The sequence below is a fragment of the Chenopodium quinoa genome, unplaced genomic scaffold (assembly GCF_001683475.1).
Source record: "Chenopodium quinoa cultivar QQ74 unplaced genomic scaffold, ASM168347v1, whole genome shotgun sequence".
In the NCBI taxonomy this organism is placed as follows: Eukaryota; Viridiplantae; Streptophyta; class Magnoliopsida; order Caryophyllales; family Amaranthaceae; genus Chenopodium; species Chenopodium quinoa.
Window position 1 is genome coordinate 4,441 of NW_018742835.1, and position 14,491 is coordinate 18,931.

Consider the following 14,491-nt stretch of genomic DNA (forward strand, 5'->3'; position numbering starts at 1 on the left):
TTTTTTAGTTGTAACTTTGGGATATTATTTGAGAGATATAAAATATTCCAAAGTTACAACTTAAAAAATCAGAGATAATATATATATAATATTTTTGTCTTTTCTCACACTCAACAATCGTTTGCTCTTTCTTGTAGGTGAAGTTCTTTTAACAATTTCTTGCAATATTTTGAAACGGATCTAAGACCATGTTCTTTTCAATAAAATAAGTTTGAGTCAAATAAGCTTAATTAGATATACACATCTTGTGTATTTTAAATTAGTAGTTGAATTATCTTATTCCTACCATATGAGTTAGAATAGTCATTTTCCAAAAATATAGACTTGTAGACTTTGTAGTTTCTAGAAAATATTTGCTAATTTTGATGTCACCTTCAAAGCTAATTTAGCATAGATGCGTTACATGCGTATATTCTAAATAAGATTACAATAAACTTATTGATTTGAAATTGCGGATATGATGTGAACTTAAAGGATTCACGGCATTCACCGATAAGAAAGGTGAAATATTAGGTTAATGGCAATTTCAAAAGGCATAGAGAGATCCTAAAACACTAAAAATAGTTCATATACATAGGGAAAAAAAAATGAATTTGTATGAGTAATTTACAATGAATACTCCTATTATAAAATGAAATCTAGTCAACAATCTAAAAATCTACTACTACAACTTTTTTATTATTCCGTATTAAGGATGATTAAGGTAAACACCATGCATATAATTGGCTCATACAAGTGATCATACAACCTAATAACCTATCTATCCATTTAAATTTACTTTGTACTCTCTCCGTCCCCGATTGATAGTCACTTTTGAAGAAAAATCACGGGAATTAGGAAGAATTAAATAAAGTACATTGAAAAAGCAAATTTACATTAGTTATGCAAAAAAGTAGATAGAGAAGGTAAATAAAGTACATGGGAAAGTAAAATTAACATTGAAAAGTTAAATTTGCACAAATATTTTTGCAAATGTTAAAGAATTTTTGGTAAAAAAAAATAATATTAATGGTATTTGAAAAAAGCAAATATGACTAACATTTTGAGTTACCAAAAATAGTAAAAGTAACTATCAATCGGGACGGAGGAATACTTCATGTGACTTAATTTTGTAATTAATGTTGCATTAAAACCTTGAATCTACAACAAATTTTCTTAAAAAAAAAATACAAAAGGTGAAAAATATGATGTTATTAATTGATGTCACCTAAACTTCAACTCCTTTCTTGATGACAATAACCAAAGACTTTGAAAAGTCAATCCCGCGCAACTCCTTCTTACAAAACCCCTCCATTCTTTTACTCATTCACTCTTATCTCTCCTTTGATCCTCTCCTCAAAACTCAAACCCAAAAAAAAAAAATGTTGTTTGATCGAACAAGCTCATCAATATCATCATCAACTTCGACATCACGTAGTTGGTCGGGCTCGAACTCGAAAGTACTAGCAATCGAATGCATAAGAGGTACTCAAGAGCCGACGAATGGAGTGGAGGACTACTCCAAACCGGCGATATCGTTGAAGAGATCCAAGTTGGTGAATTGATCCTACGATCACCCTTTAAGGATGGTAACTCTGGTGTTCAGAAACATTTGCATAAGGGCTTTAAGAGCAAGGAAACTGCGGTTCGAGTTCGAGTTCGACGCGGTGAGTTTGACTCTGCTGTGTTGGTTGGTTGTATTGTTCCTGAAGGAAGGAAGAAGAAGCAACAGTATGTTTTTGAGAGCTATTGATGATCCTAATTATGCTGTTGCTTTTATTGATCGTTCTGAGACTGAGTGCTTACAATTACAAGGTAATGTATATAGGGATTTTTGTTTTTGTTGCGTTGACTTCTTTTTATCTAGATAATTTTTACTCTCTCCGTCTCTTTAAGATTGTCTCGTTTTCGAAAAGTTATTGCAAAGGACGATCTTGGAAAACATGTTTAGGAAAGGTTGATTTTGATTTGTAGTTAATTGGTTTTTTAAGTCTAGCTGGGTGCTATGATTAAATAATTGAATTCATGTTCAAAGTTTTTGTCAGTCATAGATTTTAGGCTTAATTGTGAATTATTGATCATATTTTAATTATTAATTATTCTCAACTTGTTTGATTATATATGAATTTGATGAGTAAGAGTGACAATATTCATAACTGATAACAATTAGGCAATTAGCAGAACAATATAAAACAGGAATTATATATTTATATGAAATTAATTATGTGAGTTTTTAGGATGTACAGAGTATGTATTTGGAACATAAGAGTTTGCATTTCTCCTTTCCAAATTAATTGCAACGTTTGACTTTGCATGACTTGCAAGTCTTACTATATGTAATCTTAGTTAAATATCCCCGAAAATTTTCATCAAGATCACATTTTTTGAAGATGTTCCTCTTACTGTGTTCTATCACAATAGAGGTCAAAAAGTTCAAAATTAGACCGACTTTGACAAGTCAAATGTTGCATTCAATTTGAGTGTCTTCTTATCAAGTCCACTTGATAATTATTGGTAACGTTAATGTTGATATAGTAGGTAGTTAGTTATGTACGATTGTACTTCCTATGAAATTGAAAAGGACCTTTATCGAGTACACCAAATTTAGATGTTTGGCCTAATTTGAGTATGCGAACAAGATTCAATTCATCTGTACGTATGATCTGATACACGTTTCTTCCTCCTCGGTATTTTGTTATCTTGATCTCTAATCGCAGCTTCTAGGGACTCCAGGTTACATCACACGTTAAACAGCACTCAAATCGAGGATGGTTATGTAGCCTATCCATGGGAACGGAAGATGCAGACAACGCTACGAGTCCCAAATTCAAGCAGTTTTTTCTCCATCCTGTTCTTGCCAAAGGCTTCAGAAACAGGACGTGGGCGTTATAATGATGTGGAGGATACTCTTGCTAGAGCTAATGCATGGTTTAACGCGGCTCAGGCATCAGGGATCCCAATAACCTTAACAAACATTCAGACTGAATCATTACTTACGAAGGTACATTTTTACTCGAATATGCAGTTCAGTATGTTATATTATAGCCAACTGCTCGGTTATGTTATGTGGTTTAGCTAGTCTAATGTTATTTTTACATTGTCTGAGTAAAACAAGCTGACATATTGGAATTGTTTTTATTCTGTTTGATTCTGTGAGTTTTTAGTCATTTTAAGGCATTCGCGGTTCTCATACTTGAGTACTACGTACAATTAGTTGGTAAAATATGGCATGATGCAATGCTGTTCAAATTGAAGATTTGAAATGTTTTTCTGGTGTTTTGAGTGATCCAAATTTATTGTTTTAAGATCTTGGTACTTATTCCTATACTACTTGTTGGTTTTCGATACTAATGAATGCGACTAATCAGTAAGGTAATGACTAATCCATCTGTTTCTCGTTTGCAACAGATTTCTGGTGAAACAGCTTCTTCCACAGTGAGCACTTCATCATTGTCAGATTTGCCAAATCTTGCCAATGCAAGCCTGTATGGATTTGAGGACTACCACGGAGTCGACATTGGAGTAGTCAGAGCAATTCGTCTCTGGTACTCTCCCATCCAAGAGTATCCAATCGAGATTGACATAGAAGAGGGTGATGTAAAGCTCGGTTTTGCTGTAAGTCGCACTGAAGAGGTTAGAACACATAAACATGCTATTGACTCGTTTCTGTCTAAAGTTTTGGTAGTGTGTTGCTAAATGCTAACATATTTGGGACAATGTTTGTAGGGATTTATATACATATCATCAATTCTAGAAGGTGATGGAAATGTCCCTTCTGCAAGATCAGGCCTGAGTGAGTTGTATAAAGAAGCATCAAGAGACTCTAAGCTTCTAGTGATATCGCGAGTAAACAACCAAAAAGTCCTTCCTTGGATTGTTTCTCCATCAAGTGCTATCCAATGCTTTGATACCGTTTCCCTTAGCCAGAAGCTATCCTTACACCGCCATGCTCGAGCACCCTTGCTTTTCCATGTTTTGATGCAGGACTCACAGTTTGCTTCTAATTCTGCACGATCACAAAGTGGTCCTGCTCCATTAGCTATGCCAGTTTGGCCTAACAGCCTTCAGAGTCCTCGATATTCTGATGGTGATCATAACCAACCTCCTTCACCATCCTCGGGTTCCCCTGGTGCTGGACTTAATGGTGGTGGAACTGAGATAGGATTGGCTAGAGATACAGCAGGGGAAGAATCTTTCAGATTTCATGATTTCGCGCTGCCTGCCAACTGGGTGTAATATATGTCTTGAAAGTTATGTATGGAATGAAGCGTGTGCAATATGAATGGCATTGATAATTTGACATATTCTTAATTAGTTCTTAGTTAGATCATATATTATTACCAAAAAAGTGTGGAAGCAGCAAATTATGTTGCTGCTTTGTATATATACAGGTGAGTGTTGGATGGATTTCAAGTTCAGTCTTGTGTGAATGTGGCAAAGTGATGTGTGAGTGTTAGTGATTCAGTTTGGTAAATTTGTGTGTGTGACTGATAGAGTGAGGCATTTTGGTGAATTTAATTCGATTAAATTGTTAACATTGAGCATGGCCTTTTGTATATGGGGATTGTTGACACTTAACATTGTTTAGTCGTTTATTTGCGTTATGTTACAAGAAACATCCTTGTGTTTTTACTTGTAAACTTAACTTAAGATGCTCGATTTTTTTTGCATTATACAAACGATTCATGAGGATATCAAAATTACCACATACAAAAATTTAACAATGTAAATGACACAACTAAGTAAAAATGTATGTTATATATTCGGGTTGTATTTGGTTGAAAAATTACTTGGGTTGATTTTGATGTCAAGTCAAGTCAATTAAGTTGATTCATATTTAGTGTTATTTACGTAGTTAACAATTAAAGGACATTTCCATATAGAGATAGTTAGACTTCTTTTAATAAGTTTAGCACTATTACACATTGATTGTGGCCTAAGAGAGGGGGGGGGGGGGTAAATCCGAACAATTATATCATGCAATTAAGGTATCATTCAAATTTTATGTCTGGTAATCAAGCACAAGTCAATTATGTCAGATCTTAAATATGGTGTTGCTTTGTAAAAATTAGGTAACCTTGGTCTAGATTTTTTTTTTTTTTGATGCAAAGGAGGGAAAAACCCGAGTACAAAAAAGAAATTAACTAACAAACCGGGGTGAGGTTACCCCAACTATGTCCTCCCTGAGAAGATTTCTTATTTCAATGGGAGGATCATTGAAATAAGTCACCTTCTCTTCAAGGACGACACCTAAATTAGCCAGACGATCGGCTTTATTACCCTCCCTAAAACAATGATTAATAACAAAATTACTAAAATAAATAAAAAGATTACGACAATTGTTCAAGATGTGATAACACTCTCCTCCTTGATGTTGTGCTTCCTTAAGCGCTTGAATGCAAGCTTGATTGTCCATTTGAATCACTAGCTTCTCAATACCATTTTCCACTGCCATTTGAAGACCAAGTTCTAGTGCTAGCAACTCGGCTCTGTAGGATTGACAAACTCCAAAACAAGCAGTGAATCCTTGGATAAAACTACCTGTAGAGTCTCGAATTAGGCCTCCTCCCCCAGCCTGTCCTGGGCTTCCTTTTGCTGCACCATCAGTATTAAGGGAATACCAGTCAGGTGGTGGAGCTATCCATCGCACAAAAATCTCCTGCTTCTTGTTTCTGCCTGGCCTAGAATATTGCCTTGAATAGGGTCTACACTCATGGCATTCCAATTTTCTTCAACACGAGACTTAATAAATTTCCCTGTATCAGATGGAATTTCTTCACCTCTCCCAAAAATTGAGGTATTCCTCCACCTCCAAATCCACCACAAGAAGATTGCAAAGCAAGTTTGCCACTTCTTAGAATGAGCCTCTTCATTGCAGTCCATATTGTTCATGAACCACTCCTCAAAATTTCCAGAAAAAAAAAACCATGGGTAAGGGCAGCATTACCAACGCTTGACCAGATGGCACGAGCTTTGGGGCAGTCTCTAATCATATGTAAAATTGTTTCTTCAGCATTATCAGAACAATTATGACATATAGGGTCATCAGAGAGTTGTCTTTTGAACCTGTTCACATTGCAAAGGAGCCTATCATGAAGACATAGCCATAGAAAGCTACGGACTCTATGTTGCACGGGGGCTTTCCAAGCCAAGTCCCATTTTGGATGCTTTACTGTATTATCCTGTACCTTCATGATTTGTAAAACATACTTAATAGAAAATTTGCCCTTAGTTGAACCCTTCCAAAATCTTAAGTCCCCTGCTTCCGGGTTTTCAGTCAGCTTGTGTGCTGCAATTAATTGCAGACACTCATTTGGTAGCAAGTGAGCGAAGCTATCCCATTTCCACCCTAAGCCATGATCCCACATCTCTTCGACTGTTGCACCATCCAGATCAGGAGGAATGATTGCAGTAGCCTCATCCCTTAGGGGAAAATCTGAAGCCCAACAATGATCCCAAAATAGTGTAGCTCGACCATTGCCAACAGCCACTTTCGAACCCTTTTTCAGCCACTCTGCATTCTCAGTAATCCCTCTCCCGACGTTCAACATATTCGAGCTTGGAGTGAACATGTCTATGTCACATCTGCCATGACAATACTTGAACCTCAAGACCCTTGCCCATAACGAATTAGGCTCAGTGAGAACTCTCCACCCAAGCTTAGTCAAAAAAGCTGAGTTGGATTGTCTTGTCGATCCCATACTTATTCCTCCCTTATTTCTTGGCAATTGCAAAGTATCCCAAGAAAGGAGATGGACAACTCGTTTTTCCTCAGTCCCTCCCCATATGAACCTTCTTGTCCCTTTGTCAATATCATCACAAATTGATCGTGGAATTTTCGCTGTTTGCATTGAGTAATTGGCCATAGTAGAGATTGTAGACTTTGCTAGAGTAATTCTTCCTACCAACGAGAGATATTTTGTTTTCCATCCGGAGAGATGACGATCAATTTTTTCACATAGATGAGCAAAAGTCTCCCTCGTGACCCGACTTGAAATCGTAGGCATGCCCAAGTAAAAGCCCAAATCTTCTGTGCTATCCATTTCCAGAACCGAAGAGATGCTATTTTGATCAGATTCTGCCACATTTTGAGAGAAATATTGTAAAACTGTAAACTTTGGCTTGATCTTATTAGCTTAATGAGCCCAATATTTATAATAATACAAAACTAGTTTCCTAAGCCTACACCAACTCGTGTTTAACAGCTAAGGAAAACAAAGATAATATGGCAACTCTATTCTAGAGATATGGAAATAATAATATCTAAATAATATCTAGACCAAATATTTCCTAAATATATCTTAACACCTTATCCTTTAGCACATTACATAAATTGTGACAATTTTTCTAGCAATTATCAGAAATTTCTTGCAGCTGTTATCAAGGGTAAAGACCCAAAATCTTTCAAGGAAGCCATGAAACATGATGAGTGGCGACAATCTATGAAGGAAGAAATTCGTGCTCTAGAAAATAATGGTACATGGACTTTGGAACATCTTCCTCCCGGGAAACGTGCTCTCGGCAGTCAATGGGTCTATAAGACCAAGTACTTATCCAATGGAGATATTGAGCGACTCAAATCAAGATTAGTGGTGTTCGGTAATCATCAACAAGCCGGTATTGACTATGAAGAAACTTTTGCTCCGGTTTCCAAAATGACTACAGTTCGTGCCTTTCTTGCAATAGCGGCTTGCAAAAATTGGGAGATACATCAAATAGATGTTCAGAATGCTTTTCTACATGGTGACCTGAAAGAAGAGGTTTACATGAAGCTTCCCCCTGGGTTCGAAAGCCCGGATCCTTCTTTGGTGTGTAGATTGCGCAAGTCTTTATATGGCTTGAAACAAGCCCCTAGGTGTTGGTATGCAAAATTGTCGTTGGCTTTAAAACGGTATGGTTTTCTCCAAACCTACTCTGATTATTCTTTATTCACATATACTAATGGCAAAACCCAAATAAATGTCTTAGTTTAGGTGGATGATCTTATTATTTCTGGGAACGATTCCGCTGCACTAAAGGTTTTCAAGGCATATCTTAGTGTTTGTTTTAAAATGAAAGATCTTGGACCTCTTAAATATTTTTTGGGCATTGAGGTGGCTCGTAGTACTTCCGGGTTGTTTCTGTGCCAAAGAAAGTATACTTTGGATATTATTTCTGAAATAGGTCTATTGGGAGCAAAGCCAAGTGGGTTTCCCATGGAACAAAATCATAGACTTGCTCATGCTAGTGGCGAATCGTTGCACAATCCCGAAGCATATCGTCGTCTTGTGGACGACTCATATATCTTGCAGTTACTCGACCGGACCTTGCTTAGCATGAGGGTCAAAAATGCCCAACTTGGAAAGAAGATAGTCAAACTGAGTCTTCCCGAGTGCTTTTGTGAATATATCCGCCAATTGATCCTTAGTAGACACATGGGATGGTGAAATTAAGCCTTCATTGATCGCATCACGAACAAAATGACAATCGACCTCTATGTGTTTCGTACGCTCCTGAAAAACAGGGTCCTTGTGACAAGGGTTAAATCGGTCGCTACAATCTAACTCTCAATCAAACAATACTTATACGAACACCCTATAACCAAGTACAATGGCAAATAAAGGTTCGGTCCACGAGGAACGAGAGTAATTGCAAATCAATCTTAAACCTAAGCTAGTTCGAAATCAATGGAAAATGGTGTTCTAAAATAATACTAATAAGATGGAATAAATCAATAAACTAAGACACTAGGGAGAACGGGAATCCGCCTAACCATTGGTAACTAAGCAACAAGGAATCACAGAGACAAACAGGATATGCAAAGACTATAAGTCTGATCAATATCATGTGATAGGAAGACAACGGGCAATACTAAGCGTGTGCCTGCCAACTGGGTGTAATATATGTCTTGAAAGTTATGTATGGAATGAAGCGTGTGCAATATGAATGGCATTGATAATTTGACATATTCTTAATTAGTTCTTAGTTAGATCATATATTATTACCAAAAAAGTGTGGAAGCAGCAAATTATGTTGCTGCTTTGTATATATACAGGTGAGTGTTGGATGGATTTCAAGTTCAGTCTTGTGTGAATGTGGCAAAGTGATGTGTGAGTGTTAGTGATTCAGTTTGGTAAATTTGTGTGTGTGACTGATAGAGTGAGGCATTTTGGTGAATTTAATTCGATTAAATTGTTAACATTGAGCATGGCCTTTTGTATATGGGGATTGTTGACACTTAACATTGTTTAGTCGTTTATTTGCGTTATGTTACAAGAAACATCCTTGTGTTTTTACTTGTAAACTTAACTTAAGATGCTCGATTTTTTTTGCATTATACAAACGATTCATGAGGATATCAAAATTACCACATACAAAAATTTAACAATGTAAATGACACAACTAAGTAAAAATGTATGTTATATATTCGGGTCGTATTTGGTTGAAAAATTACTTGGGTTGATTTTGATGTCAAGTCAAGTCAATTAAGTTGATTCATATTTAGTGTTATTTACGTAGTTAATAATTAAAGGACATTTCCATATAGAGATAGTTAGACTTCTTTTAATAAGTTTAGCACTATTACACATTGATTGTGGCCTGAGAGAGGGGGGGGGGTAAATCCGGACAATTATATCATGCAATTAAGGTATCATTCAAATTTTATGTCTGGTAATCAAGCACAAGTCAATTATGTCAGATCTTAAATATGGTGTTGCTTTGTAAAAATTAGGTAACCTTGGTCTAGATTTTTTTTTTTTTTTTTTTTATGCAAAGGAGGGAAAAACCCGAGTACAAAAAAGAAATTAATAACAAACCGGGGTGAGGTTACCCCAACTATGTCCTCCCTGAGAAGATTTCTTATTTCAATGGGAGGATCATTGAAATAAGTCACCTTCTCTTCAAGGACGACACCTAAATTAGCCAGACGATCGGCTTTATTACCCTCCCTAAAACAATGATTAATAACAAAATTACTAAAATAAATAAAAAGATTACGACAATTGTTCAAGATGTGATAACACTCTCCTCCTTGATGTTGTGCTTCCTTAAGCGCTTGAATGCAAGCTTGATTGTCCGTTCGAATCACTAGCTTCTCAATACCATTTTCCACTGCCATTTGAAGACCAAGTTCTAGTGCTAGCAGCTCGGCTCTGTAGGATTGACAAACTCCAAAACAAGCAGTGAATCCTTGGATAAAACTACCTGTAGAGTCTCGAATTAGGCCTCCTCCCCCAGCCTGTCCTGGGCTTCCTTTTGCTGCACCATCAGTATTAAGGGAATACCAGTCAGGTGGTGGAGCTATCCATCGCACAAAAAATCTCCTGCTTCTTGTTTCTGCCTGGCCTAGAATATTGCCTTGAATAGGGTCTACACTCATGGCATTCCAATTTTCTTCAACACGAGACTTAATAAATTTCCCTGTATCAGATGGAATTTCTTCACCTCTCCCAAAAATTGAGGTATTCCTCCACCTCCAAATCCACCACAAGAAGATTGCAAAGCAAGTTTGCCACTTCTTAGAATGAGCCTCTTCATTGCAGTCCATATTGTTCATGAACCACTCCTCAAAATTTCCAGAAAAAAAAACCATGGGTAAGGGCAGCATTACCAACGCTTGACCAGATGGCACGAGCTTTGGGGCAGTCTCTAATCATATGTAAAATTGTTTCTTCAGCATTATCAGAACAATTATGACATATAGGGTCATCAGAGAGTTGTCTTTTGAACCTGTTCACATTGCAAAGGAGCCTATCATGAAGACATAGCCATAGAAAGCTACGGACTCTATGTTGCACGGGGGCTTTCCAAGCCAAGTCCCATTTTGGATGCTTTACTGTATTATCCTGTACCTTCATGATTTGTAAAACATACTTAATAGAAAATTTGCCCTTAGTTGAACCCTTCCAAAATCTTAAGTCCCCTGCTTCCGGGTTTTCAGTCAGCTTGTGTGCTGCAATTAATTGCAGACACTCATTTGGTAGCAAGTGAGCGAAGCTATCCCATTTCCACCCTAAGCCATGATCCCACATCTCTTCGACTGTTGCACCATCCAGATCAGGAGGAATGATTGCAGTAGCCTCATCCCTTAGGGGGAAATCTGAAGCCCAACAATGATCCCAAAATAGTGTAGCTCGACCATTGCCAACAGCCACTTTCGAACCCTTTTTCAGCCACTCTGCATTCTCAGTAATCCCTCTCCCGACGTTCAACATATTCGAGCTTGGAGTGAACATGTCTATGTCACATCTGCCATGACAATACTTGAACCTCAAGACCCTTGCCCATAACGAATTAGGCTCAGTGAGAACTCTCCACCCAAGCTTAGTCAAAAAAGCTGAGTTGGATTGTCTTGTCGATCCCATACTTATTCCTCCCTTATTTCTTGGCAATTGCAAAGTATCCCAAGAAAGGAGATGGACAACTCGTTTTTCCTCAGTCCCTCCCCATATGAACCTTCTTGTCCCTTTGTCAATATCATCACAAATTGATCGTGGAATTTTCGCTGTTTGCATTGAGTAATTGGCCATAGTAGAGATTGTAGACTTTGCTAGAGTAATTCTTCCTACGAACGAGAGATATTTTGTTTTCCATCCGGAGAGATGACGATCAATTTTTTCACATAGATGAGCAAAAGTCTCCCTCGTGACCCGACTTGAAATCGTAGGCATGCCCAAGTAAAAGCCCAAATCTTCTGTGCTATCCATTTCCAGAACCGAAGAGATGCTATTTTGATCATATTCTGCCACATTTTGAGAGAAATATTGTAAAAACTGTAAACTTTGGCTTGATCTTATTAGCTTAATGAGCCCAATATTTATAATAATACAAAACTAGTTTCCTAAGCCTACACCAACTCGTGTTTAACAGCTAAGGAAAACAAAGATAATATGGCAACTCTATTCTAGAGATATGGAAATAATAATATCTAAATAATATCTAGACCAAATATTTCCTAAATATATCTTAACACCTTATCCTTTAGCACATTACATAAATTGTGACAATTTTTTCTAGCAATTATCAGAAATTTCTTGCAGCTGTTATCAAGGTAAAGACCCAAAATCTTTCAAGGAAGCCATGAAACATGATGAGTGGCGACAATCTATGAAGGAAGAAATTCGTGCTCTAGAAAATAATGGTACATGGACTTTGGAACATCTTCCTCCCGGGAAACGTGCTCTCGCAGTCAATGGGTCTATAAGACCAAGTACTTATCCAATGGAGATATTGAGCGACTCAAATCAAGATTAGTGGTGTTCGGTAATCATCAACAAGCCGGTATTGACTATGAAGAAACTTTTGCTCCGGTTTCCAAAATGACTACAGTTCGTGCCTTTCTTGCAATAGCGGCTTGCAAAAATTGGGAGATACATCAAATAGATGTTCAGAATGCTTTTCTACATGGTGACATGAAAGAAGAGGTTTACATGAAGCTTCCCCCGGGTTCGAAAGCCCGGATCCTTCTTTGGTGTGTAGATTGCGCAAGTCTTTATATGGCTTGAAACAAGCCCCTAGGTGTTGGTATGCAAAATTGTCGTTGGCTTTAAAACGGTATGGTTTTCTCCAAACCTACACTGATTATTCTTTATTCACATATACTAATGGCAAAACCCAAATAAATGTCTTAGTTTATGTGGATGATCTTATTATTTCTGGGAACGATTCCGCTGCACTAAAGGTTTTCAAGGCATATCTTAGTGTTTGTTTTAAAATGAAAGATCTTGGACCTCTTACATATTTTTTGGGCATTGAGGTGGCTCGTAGTACTTCCGGGTTGTTTCTGTGCCAAAGAAAGTATACTTTGGATATTATTTCTGAAATAGGTCTATTGGGAGCAAAGCCAAGTGGGTTTCCCATGGAACAAAATCATAGACTTGCTCATGCTAGTGGCGAATTGTTGCACAATCCCGACGCATATCGTCGTCTTGTGGGACGACTCATATATCTTGCAGTTACTCGACCGGACCTTGCTTAGCATGAGGGTCGAAAATGCCCAACTTGGAAAGAAGATAGTCAAACTGAGTCTTCCCGAGTGCTTTTGTGAATATATCCGCCAATTGATCCTTAGTAGACACATGGGATGGTGAAATTAAGCCTTCATTGATCGCATCACGAACAAAATGACAATCGACCTCTATGTGTTTCGTACGCTCCTGAAAAACAGGGGTCCTTGCGATATGTAACGCAGACTGACTATCACAAAACAACTTGATTGCTTTTGGATGTTGAATACCCATACTCAACAATAAGCCTTTGAGCCACTTTAATTCACAAGTGGCCCCAGACATAGACCTGTATTCCGCCTCTGCAGAAGAAAAAGAAATTGTAGGCTGTTTTTTAGTTTTCCATGAAATCGGAGATTTTTCGAGAAACACTAACCATCCGGTCAACGAGCGTCGTGTGAGAGGACACGCCGCCCAATCCGAGTCGCACCAACCCTCTAGGGTGAGCTCACTATCTGAATGCAACAATATTCCTTGTCCGGGAGTTCCTTTTAGATAACGCACGACCCTCAAAGCAGCTTCCCAATGTTCGATGAGAGGTTGTTGCATGAACTGGGATAGAATGTGAATGGAGTATTTTTGCACCATTCGGCAGCCCAACAGGGCATTCAATATTTTTCGTATCAACTAGCCAAGAGTTATTTCCGGTGACATGATGAGTCGCGCCGGTATCAATTATCCAAGATGAAACATCAAACTTACCGGTCAATCTATTTTCCGGAATTTGAGCATTACCCATAACACCCGCAATAGCCTTCCACTGTTCGGGGGTAAGTAAAGACTGACTGCCACTGGTGGCTGCATTAGCACGTGGCTGTCCACGACCTTGCCCCTGCTTTCTATTATCTGGCCTTCCCACAAGCTCATAGCAATGGGTTTCGGGATGGCCTTTCTTCTTACAATATCCACACACAATGTCTGCCCAACAGCTCGAGGTTTCATGGCCAGTCCTGCGGCACTTAGAACATACAGGTTTATCATTGTTCCTACCTCTACCACGAGTCGCCGCTTGCCACATCATTGCCTGCACGCACAGCAAACCCAACGGGGTCAGGTGGTGTGGATTCGACTTCCTGCTTTGTTGATCGAACACGCTCTTCTTGAGTTACCAATTGATAGGCTCTGTCAAGACTCGGAAGCGGATCCTTAGATAAAATTTGTGTACGCAAGGCAAAGTAATAATCTGGGAATAAACCCATTAAGAAATCGTGTAACCGGGCATGTGCTCGTCGCTCTTCATGCAATTTTCTGGCTGTACATGAAGCACAACAGGAACAAGAAATCAAAGGCTCATGTCTATCTAATTCCTTCCACAAAGTATGTAATTTTCCATAATACATAGAGACCGACATTAACTTAGTTTGCTCACACTTTGCAATCGAGGAACGCAATTGTTGAATGCGAGGTCCGTTTGTTTGAGCAAAGCGTTGCTTAAGATGATCCCAAAAGGATTTTGCTTCTCTAAATTTTGTCAGGGTTGTTCTTAAATCAGGATCAATGGTATTAGAAATCCAAGAAACAAGCAT

The 14,491-nt window shown here is 38.1% G+C and overlaps 1 pseudogene; it reads left to right on the forward strand.

The window, feature by feature from the left end:
* The first annotated feature begins 1,098 nt into the window (after window positions 1-1,098).
* Window positions 1,099-9,238, forward strand: LOC110726033 (annotated as a pseudogene).
* The last annotated feature ends 5,253 nt before the right edge of the window (window positions 9,239-14,491 follow it).